Here is a 27,663-nt window from a genome sequence, read left to right on the forward strand (position 1 = left end):
TTCTTGGGTTTTCCTGGTGACTCAGATGGTAAAGAATCCTCCTGCAATGTGGGAGACCTGGGTTCGATCCCTGGGTTGGGAAGATCCCGTGGAGGAGGGCATGGCAACCCATTCCAGTATTCTCACCTGGAGAATCCCCATGGACAGAGGAGCCTGGTGGGCTCCAGTCCATGTGGTCACAAAGAGGCGGACACAACTGAGTGACTAAGCACAGCACAGCACATACTAAAATATAGACGACAATTACTAATAAAATGACCATTTTTCTGTAGATGAAAATAAATGAATATAGGGAATTTCACATGGCTCAATGTTTTAAAGACACTTTGTTACATTGAACAAAATCTTGTAATGTATGTGATACTATCCCACTTAACTAATAGAGACAAAGTTCAAAGAAGTTAAATGATTTGCCAAAGGACACATGTTAAATGGTATTCAAACTGAAGTCACCTTTTATTTTATTCCTTAAGTCTGTCTTTTTATAAAATACAGTTCCCCTCTTTATAAAATTTATAAATTGAATAATATAAACAATAAAAATGATGTATAGCTGTGTGATAGAAACTAGCCAAAAATAAAATCTGCTGAAAGAGTTCAAAGGGAGAGAAGTCCCTTCTAGATTGGAGGGCAAGGAATGCAAAGGGTAAATGAGATGGAAAAGGGATGAGAGAAGGTTATATCCAGAAGGGGCCATTGGAGAGCTGGTAGGAGTTTGACAGGTGAAAGTGAAGGGGGTGAGAGACCATCCCTGGATGTCAGAAATGCTTTAGGCCAAGGAGTTAAAAGTTGTATCACAGAGTGAGAGGAGGAAGGTAAAGATTAGGCTGGAAACTTATTAGGATACCAGAAATTGGACAGTCTTGATTTCCAGTCCTGGGAGAAGACTTTATTTGCTTGATTAAACAAGAGTTGTGGAAGAGCTATGATTAGGGAAGCTCCAAGGTCACGCTCTGTAACTATGCTAAAGCACAGGGAGATCTATGTAGAAGAAAATAGTTTGGGAAAGGGTTGAGCAGTTTTTCTCAAAATTTATGTGTAATAGATCTACTTTGGGTGTTTGATAAACTTGTAAGTCTCACCCCAAAAGATTCTGATTAAACGTAAGCCACACAAATTGATATTTTAAAAAACCTTCCCTGGTCATTCTTGTGTAGGTCATTTAAGGACAGCATTTTGAAAAATCAGACTAGGAACAAGGAGGTTGGTTAGCAAACTATCCTCATAACCAAGGTGTGAGAATGAAGAGTCTCATTTGCATAGGGAGGCATGAAAGGCACAGATATTTTGTAGGAAGAATCAATAGGACTCAGGTTGGTTAGGTCTACAGTTAGAGGAGGATTCAAAGACCATGGTTGGTGTCAAAACCCGCGCAACAAGTGGCACAATGAATAAAAACATGAGGCAGAGTGGGTTTATTAGGTCTTAACATGAGTTTAGTTTTGCCAAATGAATTTTGCAGTGTAAAATGGTAGCCACAGGGAAATGTCTACCAGGTAGCAGGCAACATAGGACTTGACTTAGGGGCCAGGTCACACCTAGAGAGATGGTTTAAGCTATAGGTGTAGACAGATAATACTTTCAATTACTGAAAGAAAGTAAAAGGATAGAAAAGGAAAAAGAAGAACCAGTAAAGAGGAAAGATAGGAAAAAATTGTAAGGCAGGAGGGGACCTGGGAAGTTAAACATGATTAAAGTCAAGGGAAGAGGGTATTTCAAGGGAGGAAAAAAAAAAAATAGAGAGAGAAAGAGAGACAGAGAAAGAGAGAGGATAGTCCACAGTTTTGAATGCTGTAGAGTGATCAAGAATCCTGGGGGTTGTGAAAAGGTCAACAAATTGGATGATAAAGGATTCTTAGAAAGGGTGAAGAGGGCAGTCACAGGAAAGCAGTGTGGTCAGAAATGATGCACCGGTGCCTTAAAAATAAATGAGGAGCAATAAAGTGGAGACAGTAAGTACAAACCACAATTTCAAAATGTTTCTTGATGAAAGAAAACTCTTGTCACTTTCCAATGTTCCATAACTTTGCCATCTATCCAGTTATTCAAACCAGAAATCTAACGTTATCCTTGACATCTCCTTCTTCACCCATCTACTCTCAAAATTAGCCCCTCACCAACTCTCTGATGTGACTGCCTATACACATCTCCTTCTGTCCACTTTTTTGCCATCATGCTGCCTCTGGTCCAGGCTGCCATGATATTGATTACACTACAGCCTTTCAAGTGGCTTCTCTGTGTCCACTCCTGATCTTCTCCCTTTTGATCATCACATTGCAGCAGAGATACCTTTACAAAGCACAAATATCTAGTCAGTCCCCTGTTTAACATCGTGGATACTTTTCCACTGCTCTTAGAATAAAGAGCAGCAAATACTTAACATGGCCTGCAAGGTCCTAACTAGCCAAGCTCTTCCTGCCTTTCCAGCCTTATCTTTAACTACATGTTGCTTGATTCCTGCCCTCAAGCCATACTGGCCGTCTATTAGAGGCACAGTCCTCATTTACTCTCTCTAACAGGCTTCCTTTTTATCTACTTACTAATTTTTTAATTTACTAATTTTCACTAGAATGTAACTACCTGATGTGAACAGCCGACTCATTGGAAGACTCTGATGCTGGGAAAGATTGAGGGCAGGAGGAGAAGTGGGCAACAGAGGATGAGGTGGTTGGATGCCATCACCAACTCAATGGACATGAGTTTGAGCAAACTCTGGGAGAGAGTGAAGGACATGGAAGACTCTGGCGTGCTGCAGTCCATGGGGTCGCAAAGAGTCAGACACGAGTTAGCGACTGAACAACAAGCTCCATGTGGGCCAGAAATTCCCCCTCTCACCTCCCCCCAACCCCCAACACACACACACTCAGTGCTTGGTCAATGTTGAATAAGTGAACAGCCATGGGTTAGCCTTTGCTGATGCTTTCTCTCTGCCTAGAAAGCTTCCCTTCTCACCCCTGCTGCTTTGACACTTGCTCTTTTTCTTTCACTTTTATGCTTCTTCATTAAACAACTCAGTCGTCACCTTCTCAGAGAAGCTTTCCCTGACATCCTTGACTATCCTAATGTCTCCAATTAAATAATCTCTTAGTGTTTGTTACCTTTGTAATTGTATATTTATTTATGGGACCATATCAGTACTGTCTTTCTCATTCAGGATGGTCACCTCCATGGTTGAGGGGTAGGGGTTCATTTTGATTTGGCTCAACATTGTAACCCCCAAACCCATCAGAGTGTTTGGTCCACAGTGAAAGTTCAATTCAGATTTGTTAAATAAATGAATGAATACTTGAAGGAATGCCGATATAAAATAAGGATTGATAAAGAGTGGGAAGATGGAGAATAGATTTTTTTTTTTAAAAGCATAGACATGGACACCTGAACACATTCATAGGCCAAAGGGAAGAATCTTCTACTAAACTATCTGAAATCAAAATTACACACAGGCAGCTTTTCATATAGACATGAATCATCTTCTATTTTCTTTGTACCAAGTTTTTTTCTTTCTTTTTTCAGTTTCAGTTCAGCAGATAATAAATCCACTTGTCAATGAGGAAATAGGCCTAGAAGATTGAGAAGCAGGTCGTAATAGATATTCTCTAGCCACTTTTCTCCACATCAGGGCTATTGTTGTCTTTTATACACCTGGAAAGATTTTCTCAAATTTGGTAACATATTATCCAGGCCTTCCTTTTCCTTTTGATATGAACTTTATTTCCCTCTCTCTTCTCTTTTGATTCATTCCAGCAGAGAATTGAGTCCTGTGCTGTTCTATTTTTATGTTTTTAAAGCAAATAGTTACCTTGAGTTGTCTACACAGAGAGCCCCACATGGCTGTTCCCAAGCACCACACAGGATCAAAAAAAACCACCAGGAAGTGAAGTTAAACCAGTCATTGATCATCCTCACAGAGAGGAGGAAACTGGACCAGTCCTGTTGCAATTTTGTCTAAAGTTAGGTATTATTTTCTTCTGGATCTCAGCTTGTTGTCCCCTCCCCCTCCTGCCTCCAGTTTCTTTGCTTGGAATAAACTGGAAAATTAAAAAATATCCAAAGAAAATCAGTGGTCCCAGATTAACTCAGAGATATAGTCCCTTTGAGAAAAGTATAGTTCAGCTTGATAGAGCTACAAATTCTTCCTATGGTCAGACATTTTTGGATGCTCATACACAACCAAACTCAAAAATTATGTCACGGGCAAAATTTACCAAGGGTTTCTTTTTCCTTCTCATGAAAGTGCTTTATGCAGCATGGCCACAGTGATCCTCTGCATCTGATGCAGAGCAAGAAAAGTTCTAGATTTGCACTTGAATTGCTGCCTATTTTTCAACTTTCTGAGTTTCACTTTGAAAGATACTTTACTTTTGTATATAAGAATTATGGAGTCAGGCACATGACTTTTACCAGCTTCCCAGTTAAAAAAATTAAACAATAATAATAATAAAAAAATTAGTCTGACAAAATCAAACTAATTATTTTTAAAGTCCTGAACTATGTCACAAAATACAGTGGAATCCCCCAGACTTGCATAATGTTGTAAAGGCTTTGTTTTGACCAAGTTCCAAATTGAATCCTCCTTTGGTAGATGCCTACATGGGTTGGTTTTGTAAATCATTTCCAATTGCAAATGCCTGTGAGTTAATACAATTCTATGAATAACGGGCAACCTCAGGATTCACAAGCCCTTCTTTCCTTCCTCTTCCATAAGCCTTGTCTACACCATAGTGCACGAAGAGGATTCAGTGGAATTAAGACTTGTGTAGTTTCTACAACCCTAAATGTCCAGTCCAGCAGCCTGGTAAATAATGAAAAGATGTTAAATTCTTATCATGGTAATATAACTTCTGTAATATGGCTTTACCTCAGGGAATAGGGAAGCCTGGCATGCCGCAGTCCATGGGGTCACAAAGAGTCGAATCTAAATGAGTGACTGAACAACAGGGAATAGCATTAAGAGGGGAGTGTATATCAATCAAAAAGTTACTTTAAAAACATGATATATATTTAATACAGTTCTATTCACCTGAGACTTGTGAAAAACATAGCGTCTCCTCTCAAGGAATTTGCAACCTAATTATCTAGTCTAAAATTATACTTTAAAATGTAGTTATATATTTTACTACTTGCCTAACTATTCTTTTTTACTCATTAAGTGGATTTATTGAATACTGAAAATGAGCTCTTATGTCCAGAGTGTTCTGGAGTTTTAATTTCACACAGGAAGACACCAAGGTGACAAGGAACCTGCATGTGGGATTCATCTGACATTTTCCTCATTTAGTACAAATGCTGGCAAATGTAAACCAAAGCCTTCCTGTCTAGTAATATAAGCATCTTCTCTTTCTTTCCTAAGAAGTCGACAGGCATGGCATTTTGACAACTGATTTATTCCCTCCCCTCCCTGTGAGCTGAAATTCTCACCCGGGCTGTCTGTCACCCTGGCTTTGATGAGGGGGAGTTTAGGAATTTGCTGTCTGAGGCTGTCAGACTCCAAGTTGACTTCAAATGGAACGTCCCATCATACTCATCACAAGATTGGGTAGTGACTGTGGATAGACAGTAGCAAGCAAAGAATGGGGAAACAGTCTCTAATGCACCTGAAAGGACCTAAGTGTAAAAAGAGGTGAGACAACAGGTGAACAAGAAGTGAGGAAGCGCACGGAAGGTTCAGGCTTCACTCTTTAAAAAAACAGTTCCTTCCACGCAGCACTCTGTTTCCGAGGTGCATGACTGAGTTGTCCACTTGGTCATTTACCCTCCTTGGGTCAAAGTGGATACTAAGAAACCTAGGGTAGACATCAGTTCAGTTTAGTTCAGTTCAGTTGCTCGCTTGTGTTTGACTCTTTGTGACCCCATGAACTGCAGCATGCCAGGCCTCCCTGTCCATCACCAACTCCCGGAGTTTACTCAGACTCATGTCCATTGAGTCGGTGATGCCATCCAACCATCTCATTCTCTGTTGTCCCCTTCTCCACCCACCTTCAATCTTTCCCAGCATCAGAGTCTTTTCAAATGAGTCAGTTCTTCACATCAGGGGGCCAAAGCATTGGAGTTTCAGCTTCAGCATCAGTCTTTCCAATGAATATCTAGGACTGATCTCCTTTAGGATGGACTGGTTGGATCTCCTTGCAGTCCAAGGGACTCTCAAGAGTTTTCTCCAACACCACAGCTCAAAAGCATCAATTCTTCAGCGCTCAGCTTTCTTTAGAGTCCAAATTTCACATCCATACATGACCACTGGAAAGACCATAGCTGTGACTAGACAGACCTTTGTTGGCAAAGTAATGTCTCTGCTTTTTAATGCTCTGTCTAGGTTGGCCATAGCTTTTCTTCCAAGGAGCAAGCATCTTTTAATTTCATAGCTGCGGTCACCATCTGCAGTGACTTTGGAGCCCAAGAAAATAAAGTCTGTCACTGTTTCCATTGTTTCCCCATCTATTTGTCATGAAGTGATGGGACCAGATGCCATGATCTTAGTTTTCTGAATGTTGAGTTTTAAGCCAACTTTTTCATTCTCCTTTTTCACTTTCATGAAGAGGTTCTTTAATTCTTCTTCACTTTCTGCCATAAGTATAGACATCACTGATTCATTTATTCAAGAAATAAATCTAATATAGACATAATTGATTCATTTATTCAAGAAATACTTATTGAGCATTAACTACTGTCAGGAGCTCTACTAGGCCCTAGAATTATTGTCATGACTATGACCCAGTCCTTAACCTCTAGGGACTTAGAATTTCACTGGGTAGGAGGCAAGCAGATAAGTGAACAAAAGGTTACAGCACAGTGTACTAAGGGCCATGGTAGAAATATGTACAGAGTATTTTAGAGTAAAAAGGAGCAATTTCTTGTGAAGATTTTTTAAAAAAATCAAACCTTGAAAATCTGTGACATTTTTATGACAATGGCATGTCTCCATTTTTGGAGAGATCTATCACTGTTGGAACCAGTTGCACTTAAGCATGTGGATTTGAGAATGACAAAATATTAAAGGAAACACCCACACAAATATAATACTTACTGGCCCAAAGCAACCTTCAAGAAGATGAAATCTGAGAAGTTGTTTGGTGCAAGATGAAGTTCAGAACTGATTAAAGTTTAGCCTATGTAGTAGGTTAATATTTGAGTTTCCCAATAGTTTAATTGGTGGTGCTGATTTCTATTGAGCAATTAAATGAAGTTAAATTGCTATGCATTAATAATTTAGTAATATAAATCTAGAATAATTGATGATGCTAATTGCCAATTTCATGCACGCCCTGCACAAAAGTCATATTGGATGATGATGCATTCAGTTTACCAGTAATTCAGCCCATACAGCCGTAAGCAGAGTGAAGACAGGAAATGTTGAAACTGGAGCTCAACAAGACTGAAGAAAGACTCTTGGTTAAGGTCCTTTTAAAACAAATCTATAAAATTTGGTTTCGTATCTCAGAAAGCATATATTTTCTTGATTTTTCCAAATTTGTATCTTTCATTTTGGTTCTAATAAGAGATGAGCAAAGTCATACATTTCAAGAAATTCTGTTTCTAGTGCTGACCAGATGCTCAAACACCTTGAATTCTTATATTATGTCTAAATGCTTAAATGACTCTTAAATGATATCTGCTGAATGAGCTTAGAGGCATGTAGAAGCAAGAAACAAGAACTAAAGAGATATTTGAAATCAAAACTCTCAGTATCATAATATGTGCATGCTCAGTCTCTCAGTTGTGTCCGACTCTGCGACCTCATGGACTGTAGGCCACCAGGCTCCTCTGTCCATGGAATTTTTCAGGCAAGAATATAGAGTGGGTTGCCATTTCCTCATCCAGGAGATCTTCCTGATCCATGGATTGAACCAGAGTCTCCTGTGTCTCCTTCATTGGCAGGCAGATTCTTTACCACTGCACCACCTGGAAAGCCCATGTCATAATACATATAATGTTTAAAGTTCATTTTAGCTAATGATAGTTAAAGTCGTGATAGGTAATATGTATTATGTACTTAATTTGTGCCAAGCACAGGGCTAACAGCTATGCATAGATTATCTCATTTAATCCTCATGACCCCAGTGTGTACTATGACTATCTGCATTTCTGCTGAGGAAAAGGAGACTCAAACTAATTTTAAACAACAGGAATGAGCAGATCTGGGATTCAAACTAAGGTCTTCAATGGCTGTGAAACTGGTGTTTCCATGCTCCATTATATGCATTCTAGAGACTAATGTTTTTCTTAAGAAGCAAGTTAGCATTCATTTAAGTAGTTTCACTGCAGTTTGAGTCTACTTTTTGTTTAAGGAAGGAATCCATGAGGCATACACATATTCATAGAGGAGAGAAAAATCTTCTCTTCAGGTCCTCCCTTTTAAAAAAATTTCCCTAATCACTAGCAGCCTTTACTCACTAGATATATTAAAGACAGTTAGTCTGACATTCTATTTATTAGGAGTCTCTATGGCTGAAGGGAGAGTAAATTTCAATAGCTTACTAGTTCTTTGACCTTGAGCAGTTTTAATGATTAAATTATCTACACCTTGGTTTTCTTAACTGTTCAATGAAAAGTATATTTACTACTCTTACACACTATAAAGATTAAATGACAACGAAAACACTATTACTTTTTAAGCATCTCCTCTGTGCCAAGTACTTTAATGGGGGCACTGGCATACATTATCACATTTAATCTTTAACCCATAGAAGTAGGTATTATTATCACCATTTACCAGTGAGGAAACAGAGACTTGTTAAGATTAAAATCTTAACACAGCTATGAAGCAGAAAAGGTACATTTCAGACCAAACCTGTCTATTCTTAAAGCCTGTGTTTGTCTCAGATTTTATATCCTTTTCAGATTACACTTCTTTTCACTATAGAGCATTCTATAGTGGGAATATTGAGAATTATTATTTGTACTCAATTTGGAAAATAAGATTCTTTTATTACAGCTTATTTATTTGAAAATGTGTGCCTTATGAGTGGTAAAGAGATCACTGTTAACCAGACCAGGAGACTGATCATGCTGATTTTGAGAGAAAGAAATGAATGTAAGTGAATAGTACAGTTGTTGATTGTTATTGATTGATTCCTATTGCCACACAGGATACTGGGCCTTGTAGGCTCAGAGAGGCATACTGATTCCAACTGTACCTTTCAACCTAGCTTTGCCATCCCTTCCCCCATCACCAGAAGAGCACAAGAAACATAGGATGCGTCTATGTCCTCAGTCATTTATATAGATCTGTGAAGATGCCTTTTTGAAATAGAAGTCAACTTTTGGATAAGATCAAATTGAGGTAAATTGAATTTTTATTTGCTTTGACATAGATTGGGATCAGTGATGTGATTATTTTCCTTCTTATGTAGGGAGGAGAAAGAAAATCATCTTGATAAATCTCCTTGACTTTCTTCAAGGTGTTCAGTATCTTTTTTTTTTTTAAAGAAAAGATGTTATGACATAAAGATTAGACCCTGGGGTTGAAAAATTTCTGTGTGGAGCCTAACACAATGGATTTTGATGGGGGAAAACGTTCAGTTCCTACATTCAACAGTTTATTCATTCACTTGACTATTGGTGCTATAGGATACATCAAGGAACAAAACAAAGTCCTTACTCTCATGGCATTTACATTCTAATAGGAGAGAGACAGGCAATAAAAACTCAATGTACAATATGTTGAGGGATTATTTGGTATACTGTAGAGAAAAAGCAGGGATTAGGAATCAGAACTGCGCAAGGGGTGTGATTTGAAACAAGGTTTTCAGGGAAGTCTTCTCTGACAAAGTAGCATTTGGCTGAGACCAGAAGAAAGTGAGAAACTTAAGTGACTATGGAGGGAAGAATTTTGCAGGCACAGAAAAGTTAACGGCTCTGGTGTTTGAGCGTGTGGCATGTTGAGGAATAGCCAGGAGGTCAGTATGGCTGAAATGAAGGGCTAAAAGTACAGTCATAGCAAAAGGGGCCAGAGAGGAACCCAGCTGCTGATCATGCATGGCCTGTGTTCCATTGGAAGGATTTGGCTTTTATCTATAGTCAGATGGGAAGGTATTGGAGGCTTTTGAGCAAAGATATTATGATATAGCCAATTTTGAAATGTCCATTAATGTTGGGTACAGAATAGAATAGTTACATGGGAGCACAGGGGGGACGAAGCAAAAAGATCAATCAAAAACATTGTGGTAATCTAAGAGTTGGTGATAACTTGCCCAGAGTGGTTATAGTGGGAATATTGAAGTAGTTGAATTCTGGGTACAGTTTAAAGGTAGAAGAAATGGGATTATTTGTGATGTGTCAAGGGAAGACAGGATTCACAAAGGACTCAAGTAAGTATAAGAATAGAGTTTCCACTTACATACATGGGGGAAATAGGGGAGGAGAACTTTCATAAATTTGACTTTCAGCATGTTAAGTATAAGGTGCTTATAAGGCATGTAAGTTTTGTAAGAAATTGAATATGTAAGTTTGGAGGTTAGGGGAAAGTCTAGGTTAGGAATTAGAATTTGTGAAATGTTTATAACATCTAAGGACTTGAGACTCATTTAGGGAGTAAGTATATAGATGAAAGACAGGGAAGTCTGGTGTACTGCAGTCTGGGGCTGCAAGGTGTCGGACACAGCTAAGCAACTGAACAACAATATAGATAAAAAAGAGATTTATGACTGAGTCACAAATCAGTCCAAAATTTAAACATTTAGGAGATAATGAGGAGCCAGTAAATGATGGATATTAAAAAAATTACTCTATCTATAGCATTACACACACACACACATACACATTCTCCTTTTCTAAGAAATCTAAGTTGAGGTAGGAATCAGTCTCTGAGAAAGGGTGATGCTGAATTTTTCATGATGTAACAAGAAACCCAAGGAGGAAGGTGTCTGATAGGAAATAGAACTTCTCCTCAGTCTTGCTTGGATCAAAAAATTACTTTGGAATTTAGGGTGAAGACATAGTGTGTGATATAATGTATGATAATGAGAAAAGATGGCAGCATGGTTGAAAAAGAAACATGGATAAATTTTGATGTTAATCTTGTGACAATATAATATCTTCTTTTTGAAAAAATATTAAGAACTCTAAAAATCTTAGCAGCAAATGAATAAAAAGAATAAAATACATCAATAATACCACACTGAGATAACTACTGCCAACATTTTGGTGTAGCTTTTTTCTAGTTTTTTATTATACACACATATATATTAAAATCAGGATCAATGTACATTATTGTGGTCTTCTGTTTTATTTTATATAATAGCAGGAATATTTTTAGATTTAATTTTCATATTTTGGTACAAGGAGAGAGATGATCAAAGAGAAGATTGTGCTAGTTTGAGAAATGTCTGGTCTGATATCTACTGATAAAGTAGAATGATGACGGTGTGTATATGAGAGAAACAGAGAATAAAGATGATGATACTGGCCTTGGTAACTTGTGTCTTGGTGACTGATACAAGGGCTGGACTACCCGTGGGGACTGAGAAAAAAAGACTGACCAAAGCTTTGCCTATTTTTTTATGTCAAGGTAAATTTCACACTTGCTTTCTATATAACTAGAGCATTGGTGCTTTTTCATTACTAGATGTAGCAGAAGCTAAAAGGAAAGGATATTTGGAAATGTTTTGGTTGATATCTATTTATGTAAACAGGTAATGAAATTAACTTGTGACACAAATTAGGTTATTTTGACTAAATTACCTGGTTTGGCTTTCCCTACCAGAGAAAGAAAAAAAATCATATTTCCCCTGTATTTTTCATGTTGTAGGGATTTCAGTATAAGCAAATACACCACCAAAATATTATAGAGAGACTTTTCCCACAAATCTGTAAAAATTATGAAAAGTGATTTTAGTTGATCAGTAAAATGGTATGGGTATGACCACCGCAAAGTAATTTCTTCTGTTGACAACTTTGATGTCTTCGATTGCCTCTAAAATAAATGCCTAATTAGATTAGATTCAGAAGATATTGGTAAAACCAGAACCAGTGAAAGTTCTTTTCAAATGAATGAAATTAATGAAAAAAAGGAAACAATATTCAGTTGTAATCTGACAGTAGTGACTAAATGTGTGTGTTTCTGTTTATGTATTATAAGCTCTCTTTTTCTGTATATGAGCTCTTGATTGGTGAACACAATTGGCTAGGGAATGAGAATTTACAAGGTCAAGGTCACACATTCCACTAGCCACATAGAAGCAGAAAACAATGTCATACCCATCAATTGCACTAGCAATTCTGACGATTGTTTCTTGGACATGTGCTCTTGATCACATAAAGACTAGCTAAGGGAGTTTGACTGGTTCAGTAATAATCATCACACTATTAGGATAAAGAAACACACAACTTTAAGCATAGATGCCACACACTACAGGGCAATGATTTCAACTTTGTATGTTTGTGAATGGCACTATATACACAGAAGCTCACAAATTTGCAAACTCAACTACATCATAAAAGAGAAAAAGCCCCACTTAGCCTTGATTCTAGTCTTTAGCTGAAAACATACTATAATTGTCTTTCAGTTTTATTTCTACTTAATACTACATTAATATAGAAGTTTGAGATATACTGAAAAATATTACATTCTTTAATGAATATACAAGTATTCTATGTATCGTCATCATTCATTAAAACCAAAACAATGCATCAGAATATACTTTTTCAAATCCTAAAGTAACATCTTTACATCTTGGAGTTTATGAAGTCTAATAGGGAAATAACACAATAGCACGGAGCAATTCAGTCACTACATTTCTGCCACTTCACATTGAGGGTCACATGCAATGACAAATACTGAAACTTGCACCATACATCAAGTTGAAGAAACACTGGTTTCTTATCATTGCATTTTTGCTAAAAAAAAAAAATAGCTTATGATTTCCTGACATTTCCTTTTCTGATTGAGCTATACCGATCCCATAATAGAGTACAAAGCAGTGTAAGTTCCCCCTGCAAATCTACTCATTATCCACTGGACTTTGGAACCCAACTGCCCCTCTCATCTCACAAGGAGGACTGTGCTTTTATACTGTTCTTTTTAAAAAAACAAAAAAGGAAAAAAAAAAAGCTGAACCAAGTCCATAACCTCTAACGAATCACCATTTCCATCTGCAGCCCTGGCAGTTGTTTAAAAGCAAGAGCAGAACAGAGAGAAAGCCCCTTCTTTAGTGCAAAACTCTTGATCTGCTTTAACCAAACCGTTTATACAGTGTGGATCAGCCTTTCAATATGCAAAATGGACGAAGGTACCCAATTTTCTTTTATAATAGATTAAATTCAAAGTAGTTTTATCAGGGAAATCCACTGTAATCTTCTAATTTCCCTTTTAAAAAATTAGTCTCTGGCTATCAAAGCACATTGACCATAGGAATAAAATATTTATCTAACAGGTTTCAAGTCTTAAGGACAGCTTCCTCTTTTTTTTCCTCGGACCTTTATGCCTCCCACCCACCAAAGTCTTCGCTCAACCCTACCAACAGCCCAGCTGGCACCACAGATAAGAAGCAAACTGTTTTCTCCATGACCTCTAAGCATTCTACTCCACGGGAAAAGCAACGTGGAATGCACACTCAGCAGGCTAAGAGTCTGGAGCCAGTTTGTCCTCGAGGCATTGCTGCCATAAAACATAATAGTATCCACTGTGTTTTGCTTTAAGCACATCGGTCTCCCACTCCCTCTCTCCCCTTCCTGCTTCTCACTCTGCACCTGCCTGCAATTCACGACCCACACAGCACAGAGCAAACAAAAAAGCACGAAACAGCAACAGATCCCTTTGTTTTACATGCAAATCCTACCTCCGGTAGTTGTCACATCTTCCTCAAAAGCCACGCTTAATTTTTAATGACAGCGATCCAGTGCAGTCCTCCAAAGAGCCACCGGTAATCATCATTACCTCTTGTGCCTAAAGCCTTTCTGGACCATTAATGTCACAACCCTCGCTAACTCATAGCTTTAATACTCCCTGCTCAAAATGTCTGAAAGAGTTTGGAAGGACAATAGGAGTGACAGGCACGCTAGACAGCCATGCTTGAAATTAGTTATCTGAAGCTCCGTTAAAGCGGCTTCTTACTGTTTTTAAAGCGTGCAGGAGGTAGGATTTATTAGCCTATGATGGGCACGCTGTTTCTGTTTTTATTAAATACTGTAATAGGCTGTCTGTTAGCAATGCTGTGATAGGTCCAACATCAGTTCCCCACTGCTTTCAAATTCTCATATTAAAAAGAGAGAGAGGGCTCAGACTTCCTTACCGAGACTGAGATCGGCACCACCCTGCCTACTGGATCACATTGCCAAATTCTTTTTAACTATAGGAGAGAGAATTCTTTTTGCAAATTGGTGTTTTTACATGGAAAGTGAAGTTGAGAATAAACATTCTAGGATTCCCCAAACAATTCTCACTCCCAGCAAGGGAATCCTTCCCTTCTCAGTTACAAAAATAAGAATTCTCTGGAGTTAGGTAAAAGAATCAGTCCCCATAGGAAACGTTCTCATCATTACTGAGGAGGTAGAATTCGGGGCATACATTTACATAAAATTTCAAATTAGTTATCAAAGGGATTGAAAGGATCAATGAGCACATGTATTATTTCATCCTAATTTACAAAGCTCTGTGTTCCAGTTTGAAGCAGTCATGTGCCGGGTTCTGCTGTCCAAATGGAAAGAATAAATGATGGGTGCAAGGGATGGGGAAGTGTATACTACCTTGATCCACTCTGGACAGTTGTGATCATGGAAGGTGGAAGAGGGATTTCTTACCATTGGTCAGAGAAGACGGTAATTACTTGCTAGAAGTGCTACTCTGAAAAGTTCTATGTACTTCTCCAAGTAGGGAAGCAGAAGAAAGTTCTTGGTGGCTCACAGTAACGCAGAGGATGTGTTCTGCTTCCACCACTCAGGTTTAGTCCTTTCCTTCTGCTCTTCTTTCTCCCCTCCTGCTACCCCAGGAGCAGTAGTTTTATACTGGTTACTATGGAAACCAAGTGGTCTGCTCCAGGGGAGGGGCTTAGAGAAAGCAGCAGATGGAATATGAAGGGAACTTTACTATACTGGCCTATAGAAGTGAAAATGAGGTGGGATTAACAAACAAAAACTACTGCAAAACAAAATCTCAAAGGAGATGATTGCAGATCAACACTATTTAATTACTGGTATTCTTGTTATCTGGAAATATTGTTATGATTATAGCATCCATTATTTATTATATGCAAGAACTGAATATCTGAATTGCTCAGATATCTGATTTTTTTTTAAAGACATATTTTTCTCTTTCTCTCTGTTTTTTTCCTTTCTTAAACTTCTGGTTGTTGGTTTTATTCTGCCCTAATTGTATGTGAATTTTAGCTGCTATTTGACTGGTCACAATTTCTTTTCAAGAATAAAGTGTGACTTAGTGAGAAAATCTTCTTGTATCACACACTATAAACACATTTCATTCTGATTAAGTATTCTTACAGTGATTTCCCTGGGGCAAAATCAGAAAATATTATAATTTAAATTTCAAAAAATAATTCTCCTCCCATTATGTTGGTAGGACAACAGGCTTTTTCAAATTTTCAGTTCTTAAAGTAGGAAAAAAGTAATTTTTTTTTTGTATTTTGTCCAAAGCCTTTCACTAGCCTCATGATCATGCAAGAGAAACTGTTTCTTAGCCAAGTAATTAAATTTCACAGTTTTAAGGAGTCTGGGGAATACAAAATTATTGTCTTTAGTACCTCATTTTCAGTTTGTAATTGGAGTAACTCACTCCACTGAAGGAAGAGCCTGAAAATTCCAAAATGAAATTGTTGGGAGATTATTTTTCAGCATTTAATAAAAATCAGTGGATTTTTTTAAAATAGGCATGCATATCATTTAGAAGTTTTGTAATGGAAGAAATATTATTTCATGGAAAATGAATTTATGATATTCTCTTTAAAAAAACAACAAGAGTAACATTATAAATTGCATATCTCAAATAATTTTTTTTTAAAGTAAGTAAGTGTTTAAATGACAATTTAAAAACCTTTAACAGCCCCATATCTGATTTGTGGGGAGAGAGAGAAAGAGAGAGAAACTCCCCTCCTCAGTTGGATACTTCCCTCCAGTCTTACGTGTGATCATTTTAGGAAATAGCTGTTTATAATGTAAGAGATAGGGATAGGACATTGATCCTTGGATGAAAAAGATGGGATTGGGTCAGAGATAGTTAGTGTTGCTTTAGAGAGTCTCTGTCTCTGGAGGAGTAAAGATCACTTGACCTCTCTGAGGATGAAGCAGGTTTCCAGAAGAGGCAGTTCAGATGGGAGTGGGATGGGGTGAAAGATGGCTTGTTGAGGTAATGGAGGAAGAACAGGAAATGAGGAAGGGAAGCTGAAGGGAGGGAAAGAAGAGAGAAGATGATCTTTAAAAAGGAAGGAAAGAATTTCTGGAGGTGGCATGGTATTGGAAGAGGATATAGGCTATGAAATAGGATGCCTGGTTTTGAAACTTGGCTCCGTTAGCGTCCCCTATAAAATGGGGTGATCAAGAATGACTATTGTAAGACTCAGTGATAATGAGACAGGGTACACAGAAAGGGAGGAGTAGTTCTTGTGAACAGAAATACTAAAATAAGTGCTGGTTTTTATTGATGAAGATAAATGATTAGAGAGGAGGTCGTGGTTGTTCAGTCGCTCAGTCGTGCCCAACTCTTTGTAACCTCATGGACTGCAGCACGCCAGGCTTTTCTGTCCATCACCATCTCCTGGAGCTTGCTTAAACTCATGTCCATCAAGTCGGTGATGCCATCTAACCATCTTATCCTCTGTTGTCCCCTTCTCCTCCTGTCTTCAATCTTTCCCAGCATCAGGGCCTTTTCCAATGAGTCAGTTCTTCGCATCAGGTGGCCAAAGCATTGGAGCTTCAGCTTCAGCATCAGTCTTTCCAGCTAATATTCAGGGCTGACTTCCTTTAGGACTGACTGGTTTGATCTCCTTGCTGTCCAAGGGATTCTCAAGAGTTTTCTCCAACCGCAGTTTGAAGACATCAGTTCTTTGGCATTCAGCCTTTTTTTTATTGTCCAGCTCTCACATCTGTACATGACTACTGGAAAAGCCATAGCCTTGACTAGAAGGACCTTTGTAGGCAAAGTAATGTCTCTGCTTTTTAATACTCTGTCTAGGTTGGTCAGAGCTTTTCTTCCAAGGAACAAGCATCTTTTAATTTCATAGCTGCAGTCACCATATTCAGTGATTTTGGAGCCCAAGAAAATAAAGTCTGTCACTGTTTCCATTGTTTCCCCATCTATTTGCCATGAAGTGATGGGACTGGTTGTCACGATCTGGTTCCGTCACTGGAGGAGGTAGGAGGTATGATAAGAAAGAGGAGAAAAGAAAGTGGGCAGAAAAGGTGGCCTGGCTAGAGAAAAGAGAGGGAGTGTGGAGCGAGAAGAATCTCTCTTGTTTGGTCATAAAAGATAGAATTTCTTGTTTTTGTTTTGCTTTCTGGATCACATTCCAATAACTGTCCCCTTAGTTCCTCCCTATAATGAAGTTTCAGATAATAAAGTATCTTTGACGCTTACACCTCCTTCAACAAGAGAGAATCTATGCTGGATTTGTTAAAAGCGTGTTCTACCATTTCATAAACAGCTGATCTGAGGACTGAATTTAGTTATTCGTAGCATTGCTTTTTTGGATGGTTCCCTGGAGAATGAAGTTTGGGGCAGCAGAAGGCAGGAACTAAAGTGATATTTCAGAACTACATTACCAAAACATTCAGCGGGAGTACTCTGCATCCATGACTTGATAACACTTCTGAAGGCATCTGCTCTCTGAATGCACATTAAAAAAAACTTGTTCTGGAAAGAATGCATGTATGTTAACAAATAGGTTGAGAACTGGAGCCTGGGTGAGAGTGCTGCCATCACACCTGCAGAGAATTTGCAGTTTACATGCGCAGCCTGCAAGTTAAGCGGTTTAATGAATGGAATGATGAATGCATAATTTTATTATGAATCATCACTATTAAGATGAAAATTTGATAGATACATACCAGAAAGTGTAGTTATATGTTAGAGATACAAGTGCTAATTATATTTTGGAGTATGTAATTTATGCTCTGAATAATACAGAGAGTAACTGCTTTTGCCCTGTTGTGACTATTTTTCTAGGAACAATAGGAAAGTTAGCTTAGAAACTGCTTCCTTCCTGTTATATTCCTGTGAAAGATGACTCACTCTGAAGTCCCAGTTTAGATCCACAAAAGAGGCATTCTCTAGTATAAATGTGAAGTTTTAGGCCTAGAAAGTAGTTAAAAGAAAATAGTTGACGAAAATCTGATATTTAAAATAGTTTCTGATTTCCAAAACAGAATGAAGTGCCTTTCATTTGTCTATCACACTTTTCATAAAGATTTTCCTTCTCATTGGACAGTTTTGAAAGTTTACTAATGGAATGAGACTTTCTAAAACTTTGCATTTATAGAATATATTCACACACATCATATTTGATTCTCAGAACAAAGTGACTGAGAGGCAGGGCAAGTATTAGTAGTTCCATTCCACCTGGAGAAATTGAGGATGAGAGAAGTTACAGGATTTCCCCAGGATCACATAGCCTATGTATTCTAACTCATAATTCAGTATTATATTTGTTTCATGAAACTTTGCAATTGGCTCCTAATATTTCTCCTAGAAATATCTAGAAATTTGAGCACCAGGTGAATTTTTTAAAAAATTGCAAAATCTAAAAGGCAAAAATTGGAGCTTACCAGCGTATTTTTTTTTTTCTTTTCCCATCTGTCAAATATTCATGCCTGGTTTTTTTTGTTGTTGTTGTTAAATCTTTGGTTTTGCAGCTCTTCATATTTTTAAGGTAGAGTTGGTAAACCTTTTTAAAAGATATAAAAACTATAGGTTTTCAGAATTCTTCTGATTACAGATTCAACACGATGTAATTCTATACTAATCACGGCAGCTATATGGGGCTCTCCAATCTATAGACTCCAAGCAGAAACCCATCTAGTGAGGTCATGACTTGGATCACTTTCTTGGATCCTTTGATTGTATTTCTGTCTGTCTTCATAAAAATTAGGAGAGAAATTCTGCAGGGAACCACCCCTTTTGTCAGTAGTTAGCCCTATCAGCAGGTTTCAGAGAGTTATCATTCTGTATGCATGTGGTTAAAATGAGAATAGGAGGTAGATAATAATATACTATTCATGTTAATTGACTTAGGTGAATTTTTGGAAGAGGAGAAACATCCTCTTAAACATCCCCACTCCCACCACCGAGCACAGATAAAGATGCCTGAGCCCTTGCCTGGCTGCCCATGAGAGAGCACTGGAACAGACAGTTTAACCAACTTTCCAAAGCCATCATTCTTTGGCTGAGCCACTGTCTTTGGCAGACAGCTTATTGGGACTGCATTTCCATCCTTCTGAAGCCTGTCAGGGGATTGGACATAAATCAGCTTTAAAATAAAACTTAAAATAGGGCCATGACAGTTGGAGTTTTATTTCATTTGGTTTCTCTTACTTCCTGGGGCCTAAGTGCAATCTTTCTGCTTCCTGGAAACATGTACTCACTATACCAATGTGACACTCCATGCTCGGGGTATCTAGGAGCAATCAAGAAGGTGATTTCTGGTTGCTGTTATTACTCTTACGACTTGTGGTGCTGCAGTAATATGTACCTGCTGCACACTAGAGCGGTAGGTATGATATCTGCTGCTTTCAATATCAGTTAATTAAAAGACTTCTGTCTTCAAAACAAAAGTCCCTGGTATGCAGAAGTCTCCAAGGTTGGGTACAGAGGATAAGGACTTATTTGTTGTTGTTTATGTTCATGTGTATATTTTAATAGCTCACTAACCATTGCTAGATTCTTAGGGTGGAAGAAGAATCATTTAACAAACAAAATGCTTTGTAATGAGTGTATGAATATTTATGGTAAAAGGTCCTGTTTTGCAAGATGGCAGCAAAATCTCTTACTTCTTTGTTAGGTGGAGAATTTCTAAGTGTTTACACAATGTTAGACATTTAGGAACTTGTTAATAAATATTTCTACATTTCATAATTCACTTAAGGACAGAATCAGCAAAATGGATATAAACAAATATGTTTTGTATACTGAAAGGTATTTGTAAAGTTACTTTTGTCAAGGGTATAGGTTAGACATGGTGGTACATGCCCTGTTTAACCCCCCAAAACAAAACACTGTTTAATTCTGATTATAAGAGTGACACTTGCTCATGATAAAAAAATTGGAGTATGTAGAAAATATAAACAAAAGTCTCCTGAAATGCTACAGTCCACAGGTAACTTATATTAATATGTATTATCAAAATTAAAAAAACTGGAATTATATTGCATATGTGGTTTTATGTTAATTTTCTCCTTAATGTTATAACATGTTTTTCATGTTATTTTATTTTAAAAAATCTTCAAAAATTTTAATGGTTCCATAATATTTTATCATATGAACCTTCTCAAAATTATTTAAGAAATCTATTGTTGAACACCCAGATGATTTTTATTTTCCATTAGCACAGTGCTCTGCTGACAGTCTTTTTACGTAAATCTTTGTCTACATTACTGATTACATTTATTTAAGGTAGAGTTTCATATGTGGATCACTGGCCTGAAATGTGTGACTATTCAAATGCTCTTGGTATGTATTTTGAAGCTTCTCTCTTGAAGGGCTGTACCATTTCCAAATTCCACCAGTGGGGTCTGACCTGCCCAGGGCAGGGTATTCATTGTGCTGGGAAAAGAATGCCGTGTTCCTCTCTTTCACACATAGAGGTTTATTTCACTTTCTTTTTGCTTTGGGGACTGAAGGGAAGTCAAGAGTCATAGCACAAGAGGGGAGAGAATGGCAAACGAAGACGGTTACTAATGTTGGAATTTTTGTTTTGGTTTCTTGAAGTGGAAATGTCTTTATTTCCCTTGTGGGAGGAGGGAAGTAAAGACTGGCTACAGAGCCTGGGCTTGCGTTCACCATTCATGGTGTTCCTATGGCTCAGAGCAGTCTCTCTCCCCAACCATGTCCTTTGAAACCTGGGATATGCCTACTCTCGGAGGATTCTGCCAAGGATTCATAAATCCACAAGTTAAATATGGTGTGTCTTTCTGGAAAACCAATTTGCTTAATGATTTTGGGAGCAGGAGTTCTGCATTTTTGTGTTTTGCAATGTTTTTATCGCATACATAAACCACTAGAATTGCTTTCCTAACATCATTAAACCTGAGACTTTTCCAGATAAACTCAACAAACAGAACACTTTTATGAACTGGAAATCATTGGAAGTTTGGAACATTTTTTCTCTTCAAGGAATTCTTACAGCTTTCGTCAAAATGAATAGAGAACATGTCTTCAGTGAGACCTAGTGATGCTAATACGAAGGGTGGGGAAAATTTCCTGACAAGTTAGAAGAGACCTGTGTTGCTTGTATTATAAAGAAGTTTGTAATCTTTCTAAGATTTGGTGATTTTTATATGTCACACACTCAGAAGTCGCCCACACACAAGTCAGATCAACATCCTGTCAGAATTGCACTCAAATGTTAATTTGCACAGGAGTCCATGTTTTATTTTAATTTCTGATAGTGAAGTAACTCCAGTTGTGTGTGTGTGTGAGAGAGAGAGAGGGAGACTAGAGAGACAAGGGGAGAGAGAGAGAGACTTCAATTGCATTTCTATTTTGTCTTTTTAAACTATCCTAATTCTAAAACTATGTTTTCAACTGGGATTACTGACTGGTAGTTAAAACAATATGCTCTTTTGAAGTGAGCTTGAAATATCAGAAAATGTGCAAGGAAGAAAGGAAATGCAGAATAACCTGAAATCATCGAGACATGTGTCAGAACTGACATTCCCAAAACTTGCCACAAAGCACTTGGTAGCAATGAAGTTGATAGTGTGACTCAACTATGTCTAGTAAATTTGTAATGAGAAGCAGGCAATCAGAAACCTGTTAAATGTCCCCCAATATTTTTTAAATTATGGGTTTGTTATTATGGAGATGGAAAATTAACCTTACAGAATGGAAAATACTGGATAAAGATTCCACAAAGCCATCACTTCTGCAGGGAAATTTGAAAACTAATCATACAGGTTTTGAAGAAAAAAGTCCCCAGAATTTTATCAACCAAAAAGAAAAAGTCTTAGGTAGATTTACAATAATGCGTTGCATTATAAAAGTCAAGCAAGTCAGTCAAAACAGCTTGACATTATCTTTAAGTTCAAAATGTTATCTTTTCCATTTCTTTTGGAGGACGAAGCTCATGGAATAGAAGATAATTTGGTGAAATCTTAACTATGATGGTGACTTTGTGAAAATTAGAAAAAAAACTACCTCTTCATCAGAATATTTATGAACCACCTCCTAAGAAATTGTCTCAATAAGAAGGAAAAAATTCTGATATATAGGAAATAAATTATGGCCCCAGAATTACAGAGTAGAAAATCTGCGTGACTATACACAGTGGTTTTGCATGTCTGAACCAAGAAGAGATAGCATAGGCAAAAATCATGCTGTCGAATTTGTTTTAAGAAAGCTGAAATTAACCCTACTCTTTTCTTCATATTTTCATGATAGCTTGGATGTTAATAATTTTGACACATTTGGTGATAATTGATGATTACATAGTCACATTATATACATACATACATATATATGCATATATATATATAGAGAGAGAGAGAGAGAGGGAGAGAAAGCCCACTAAACATGATATTTCAACTAAACAATTTTACTGGGTATTGAAGTGGCTGGGCTGGTCACTGTTAACATGGAAAGTCAAGTACAAGGTATATTTCAAGGTACAGGATGAAAATATATTAATAAAGAGGCTGAAAACATAAGAGACATGGGGATTTAATGCAGAAAATCAAACAGGTAAAAACAGGTGTTACAGAGGCAGAAGGAAAATTTGATAAAGAGGCAATAAGTTTTAAAAGATACCAAGAAATTGCTTTTTGTGATCAGAAGAAAGATCTGAAATCCATTGGTTTCAGCGAGAACTCACATTACTTTCTCATCATTGTCTTAAAATAGATCTCTGTTTGCTATGTGAATATTTACTGAATGAAACAAACAAGCAATGCAGGCAGAAGAGAAGGCTTCGGAAGCAGTGACGCTTCATCCACATTCACTTCGCACAGTCACACACAAACTGGATAGGGACAGGCCGACTGGCGCCAGGCTGTGAAAATGCTCTGTGAGGTCACCGGAGGCAGAATGGTCACACTGAAATAGGGATGCTGATAAAAGCCTGAGACAGCGAGGGACAGAATGAGTACAAGCATTCCAGAGGAACCCTTCTCAGGGAAAAGAAGAGAAGAACAAGTATTTGAAATCTCATATTATAGAGGACAAGGAAGGGGATAAGTTAATGAGAAATATAGCATCTTGGTTGTGGAAACCATGTTCCAGTGGGGAAACAGTGCTTAAGAGTAGTGGGTATGGGGAAAGGAAACGTATTCTGATGTAATGAATAGTGCAAGAGAATTTCCAAGCTAACGAACAAACAAACAAAAAACCCACCACACTGGACACCATGATTAAACTAGCAAAACTAGGCAAAAGAAAAAAGAAGAAAAAATAATATAAAATAAATAAGATAAAGTGGAAAGGAAGAGATAAATTACAAACACTTTTATTTTATAATTGCAAATAGACTTTTCCCTTTAAAAGACTGAGACTATCAAATTGGGTTGAGAACAAATTTAACTCATATATATATTACACTATTGATAGAAAAATAAAATCAAAGTGATAAAGATTGAAAATGAAGAAGTAGAAAAAGAGATACCAAGAAAATACAGGATAAAGAAAAGCAAAGGTTGCAATATTGGTGGAAGTCAATGTATTTAAACTTAAAAGTACCATAGAGGATAAAAATAAGCATTATGTAATGGTAAAATTGATAATTTCTGAAATAGCTATAATAGTCATAAGCCTATATTCACTCTCCCATCAATTAAAAAATAAATCAGTAAATACATAAAGCAAAAACTACTAGAAACCAGAAAAGAACTTTTAAATATTATAAAAAGTGACATTATTTTAAGCCAGTGATATTGCTAAGAATTTGACAGAATAAACATACGAAAAAATAAGCAAAATCATAGATGAGCAGTATCACACAGCAGTAAGTATTTTTAAAAGGCTTCCATCTTTGAAATAGAGGATTAATTAAAATAATAATAGTAAAATAATAACAATAATGATAGCAATAATAACAAGGTACTTAGCTACACAGAAAACCTTATACATGTTTAAAAATTAGATTTTTATTAGCCATATTCTTCTATCACTTACAAATAAAATTAGAAATAAATAATACACTGATGATAAAATGAAAAAAAAAAACAACAAGCAAACAAACCAACAGCAGTCTTGAATTATCACTGAATCAAGGGAGAGTGAAATGGAAATGGTTACTATGTAGAGAATACCAAGGACTCTAGATACCATACCCTGCTACTCTAAAGATGCACAGCTTTAAATGTCTTTACTATTAAAGAAGAATGATGAAACAGTAAAGCAAATTGTATGCATCTGAAGAGACTAGAAAGGCAATTTTAAAAAGCAAGAAGCAGAAATTAAAGATAAAAGCAGAAGTTAGTAAGATGGAAAATAAGAAATGAAGGAAGGCTAAATTCAAAACCTTAAATATCTAATGGGATAGATTTTTCTGTGATGAGATGATTAAGGAGAACAAAGTAAATAAAGATGTGTAAGATATAAATAAGGAGAAAGATATAAATATATAAGATTAAAATAATTAAGGGAAATAAAATATTAGAAAACAAATGAAATGGATGTGGTGGTGGTGGTTTAGTCGCTAAGTTGTGTCCGCCTCTTGCGATCCTGTGGGCTGTAGCCTGTCAGGCTCCTCTCTCCATGGAATTCTCCAGGCAAGAATATTGGAGTGGGTTGACATTTCCTTGTCCAGGAGATCTTCCCAACCCAGGGATCTAACCTGGGTCTCCCGCATTGCGGGCAGATGATTTACCAACTGAGCTATGAGGGAAGCCCAATGAAATGGGTGATTTGCTATCAAATATAAGTTGGTAAAGCTGACTCAAACATAAAGCAAAAAATTTGATAAAGCAATCATCATAGAATGAATCAGACCAGAGATTAGATATCTAGGTATGTAGAAAGCCCAGAAACACATGTTCGTTGCTGAAATTTTATCTCAGTCTTAAAGAATAGGTCATTCTAAAGCTGTTTCTAATCCAGATCATAGGAGAATGAGTAAATCGTTTGATTTGAATAAAACTATTTCTGGAAAAAAAAAGAAACAAAAACTATGCAAAGAGGGAGTGAATGATCAGGGATCATTAATGAACATGATTCAAGATTCTAAATAAAATATTAGAAAATAAAATACAGCAAGGTATCAAAATATATTGTGAGAAAGTTGGCTTTATTCAAGAAATGCAACATACCATCAATCTATTAAAATAAGTCTAAGACAAATTCAAGGAAAACAAGCCATATGATCTTATTGAAAGATGTTGAAAGACATTTGATAAAAGTAATCAGCCAGTCAGTAAAATTCTAAGTAAAATGGGAAAAGAAAAAAACTACTTAAATACAAAAAGACTGTTTATAAAAATCTAACAGTAGATATCCTAAATGTGAAACTCAAGTCATTTCAAATAAAATAAGGAATTAGGGATTCTCAATTTAAAATTCTTGATATATGATGTCGTTCCTGTGTGACTTCTGCCTACTTCTTTTAGTTTCATTTCCTGTCCTTAATTTACAGATAGGTCATCACCATCCACATTTGCATCTAGTTCCTCCTGAAAGGATGTTGTTTCATACTTCTTTGCTTTTTCTCAGATTGCCTTCTTTTTGCCTTGGTGCCTGCTTATCCCTATCCTCTCATCTTCATCTGAGCAAGTCCTCATTGTTAAGACTCAGCTCCCACCCTCCCACAGATGTCCTTGCATTTCTCCAGTGTTGCTCTGGAGCAATGCTGCTTGAGCCCAAAAATGGGGTCCTGTTTTCTGTTCAGCCATTGTCTAACACTGTGCCTGACACATGGAATGCATGTAATAAAAGTTAACTGAATTAATGTATGGAGAGATGAACAAATCCATGAATACTATGACTACTGCTGCCTGGCTTCCTTTGGTTTTATTTTTCCTAGTAACAGTGATGGCGTGACTTCCTGCTGAGAGGCTCGCTCATGTTGATGACTAAATGTGTCTCTTTGTGTATAGATGAATTCTCTTTTGTTTTATGACCCATATGCATACTTGGCAAATGATGCTGTTAATGCATTTTACAAGCCTTCTGCTTCATGAAGTGGCAATTGTGTCCATATCCACTAAGTTTTTTTTGCCTGCTTCCTTGTTTTCACCACTGTAAGCTGACAGTTTGAAGGGGTGAGGGTTAGGGCAGAAGAGATGTTTCAGAAGCTCTGCTAAGTCACCCAGAATAACTCTTTACCTTGCAGATGGTGTTTCATATAAATTCTCTAGTGTCCTGCTGGGGTGCTTTTCTTGGCTAACAAAACCATTGGACATTTTGACAACCGTTGCTTGTAGAGTAGGCATCTTAGTGCTTTAACTACATCCCTAAGGCTGTGTAGGGGGAAACTGACCCTGAATGGATTCAGAAGAGTTCAGTCGGTGAGCCTGATTTTTCAGCTGCTGGAATTTGCCACTTCTTGTAATTTCTTTGGTCTCCCGTTCTAGCTTCTGCCATCTGCCATTGTAACGTAGCACAGGGGTGCAAGATTTTCTTGTTCTCCTGTGAACACGGCTTTGCCATTCCCTTTATTTATCTGGTCATTAGTTATCGAACTGTTGATGGTTTGGCTGACCATTCCTCAAAACATCTGCTCCAGATGCTACTTCTCCAAGGGGAATGAGAAATAGCTATTGTGCTTTGTAGTCATTAACTCGGGTTTAATTGCTTTCTCCTAATTCAATGTGCACAATTTTTAATAATTTATGTAATTTACTCAATTGTCCAGTTTATTTGGGCATGTAAAATGTACCATATGGAAATCTACATCATACTCCTCTAACTATAAAACTCATTTCAAGTATCATGTTTTCTGGGAAGTTTTGCCCGACTCCATCTAAGCGTTAAGTCAGGACTTCCTCTTCTACTTATGTCAGTATTTTAAATGTGACATATTTTATTATAGTTATTTGTACCTCATTTACTAAGCAGTGAAGCTGGGTTGGATATGTCTTTTTACTTTGTAACCTCATTTATTAGTACAATTAGCAAGTGCTTAGAAATTAGCACATGTTAAGTAAAGGCATATAGCCTGACCAACCAGCTACAATAGTTGAACTCTTCATAACCATCCTTGTGGGTCCTTAAAAAATACAGAAAACCAATGGGAGGAAATATCCTGATAAGAAACTTCCAGTAATCCTTTAGAAGCTTGGTTTAGAGGCAAGGACACTGGATTTGTAGTTGGAAAATCTGGGTTTCACGGCTGCCATTTTGACCTATGTCTCCTTTGGGAAAGTCATGTACATTCAATTTTCCCATCCGTAACATGGAAATACTAACATGTCATGGCCACCTCATACAGGTTTTGTGAGAACCGAGTAACAGGACATTTGATAAAACTTCAAGCAATATGCAGAAGAAAGCTGTTGAAGGTGTTTCTGCTCATTTTGACATATTCAGTGCACTTACATAGGTCATATGGTATGTTAATTTTTTACACTTAAATACTATTT

The 27,663-nt window shown here is 37.1% G+C and overlaps 1 protein-coding gene across 2 annotated transcripts in view; it reads right to left on the bottom strand.

Annotated features, from left to right (window-relative positions):
* KCNMB2 (potassium calcium-activated channel subfamily M regulatory beta subunit 2) overlaps positions 1–14,847 on the bottom strand; it is a 287,468-nt gene extending 272,621 nt beyond the window's left edge. Inside the window, exon 1 of one of the 2 annotated variants that reach the window (XM_043473689.1) lies at positions 14,734–14,847. The gene's annotated coding sequence lies outside the window, so the exon portion shown is untranslated. Of the gene's footprint in view, positions 1–13,772; positions 14,050–14,733 lie in introns of those variants that run through there. The other variant, XM_043473690.1, reaches the window with a different exon arrangement.
* Between the last annotated feature and the right edge of the window lie 12,816 nt (positions 14,848–27,663).

This window comes from Cervus canadensis, chromosome 7, assembly GCF_019320065.1.
Source record: "Cervus canadensis isolate Bull #8, Minnesota chromosome 7, ASM1932006v1, whole genome shotgun sequence".
Classification (NCBI taxonomy): Eukaryota; Metazoa; Chordata; class Mammalia; order Artiodactyla; family Cervidae; genus Cervus; species Cervus canadensis.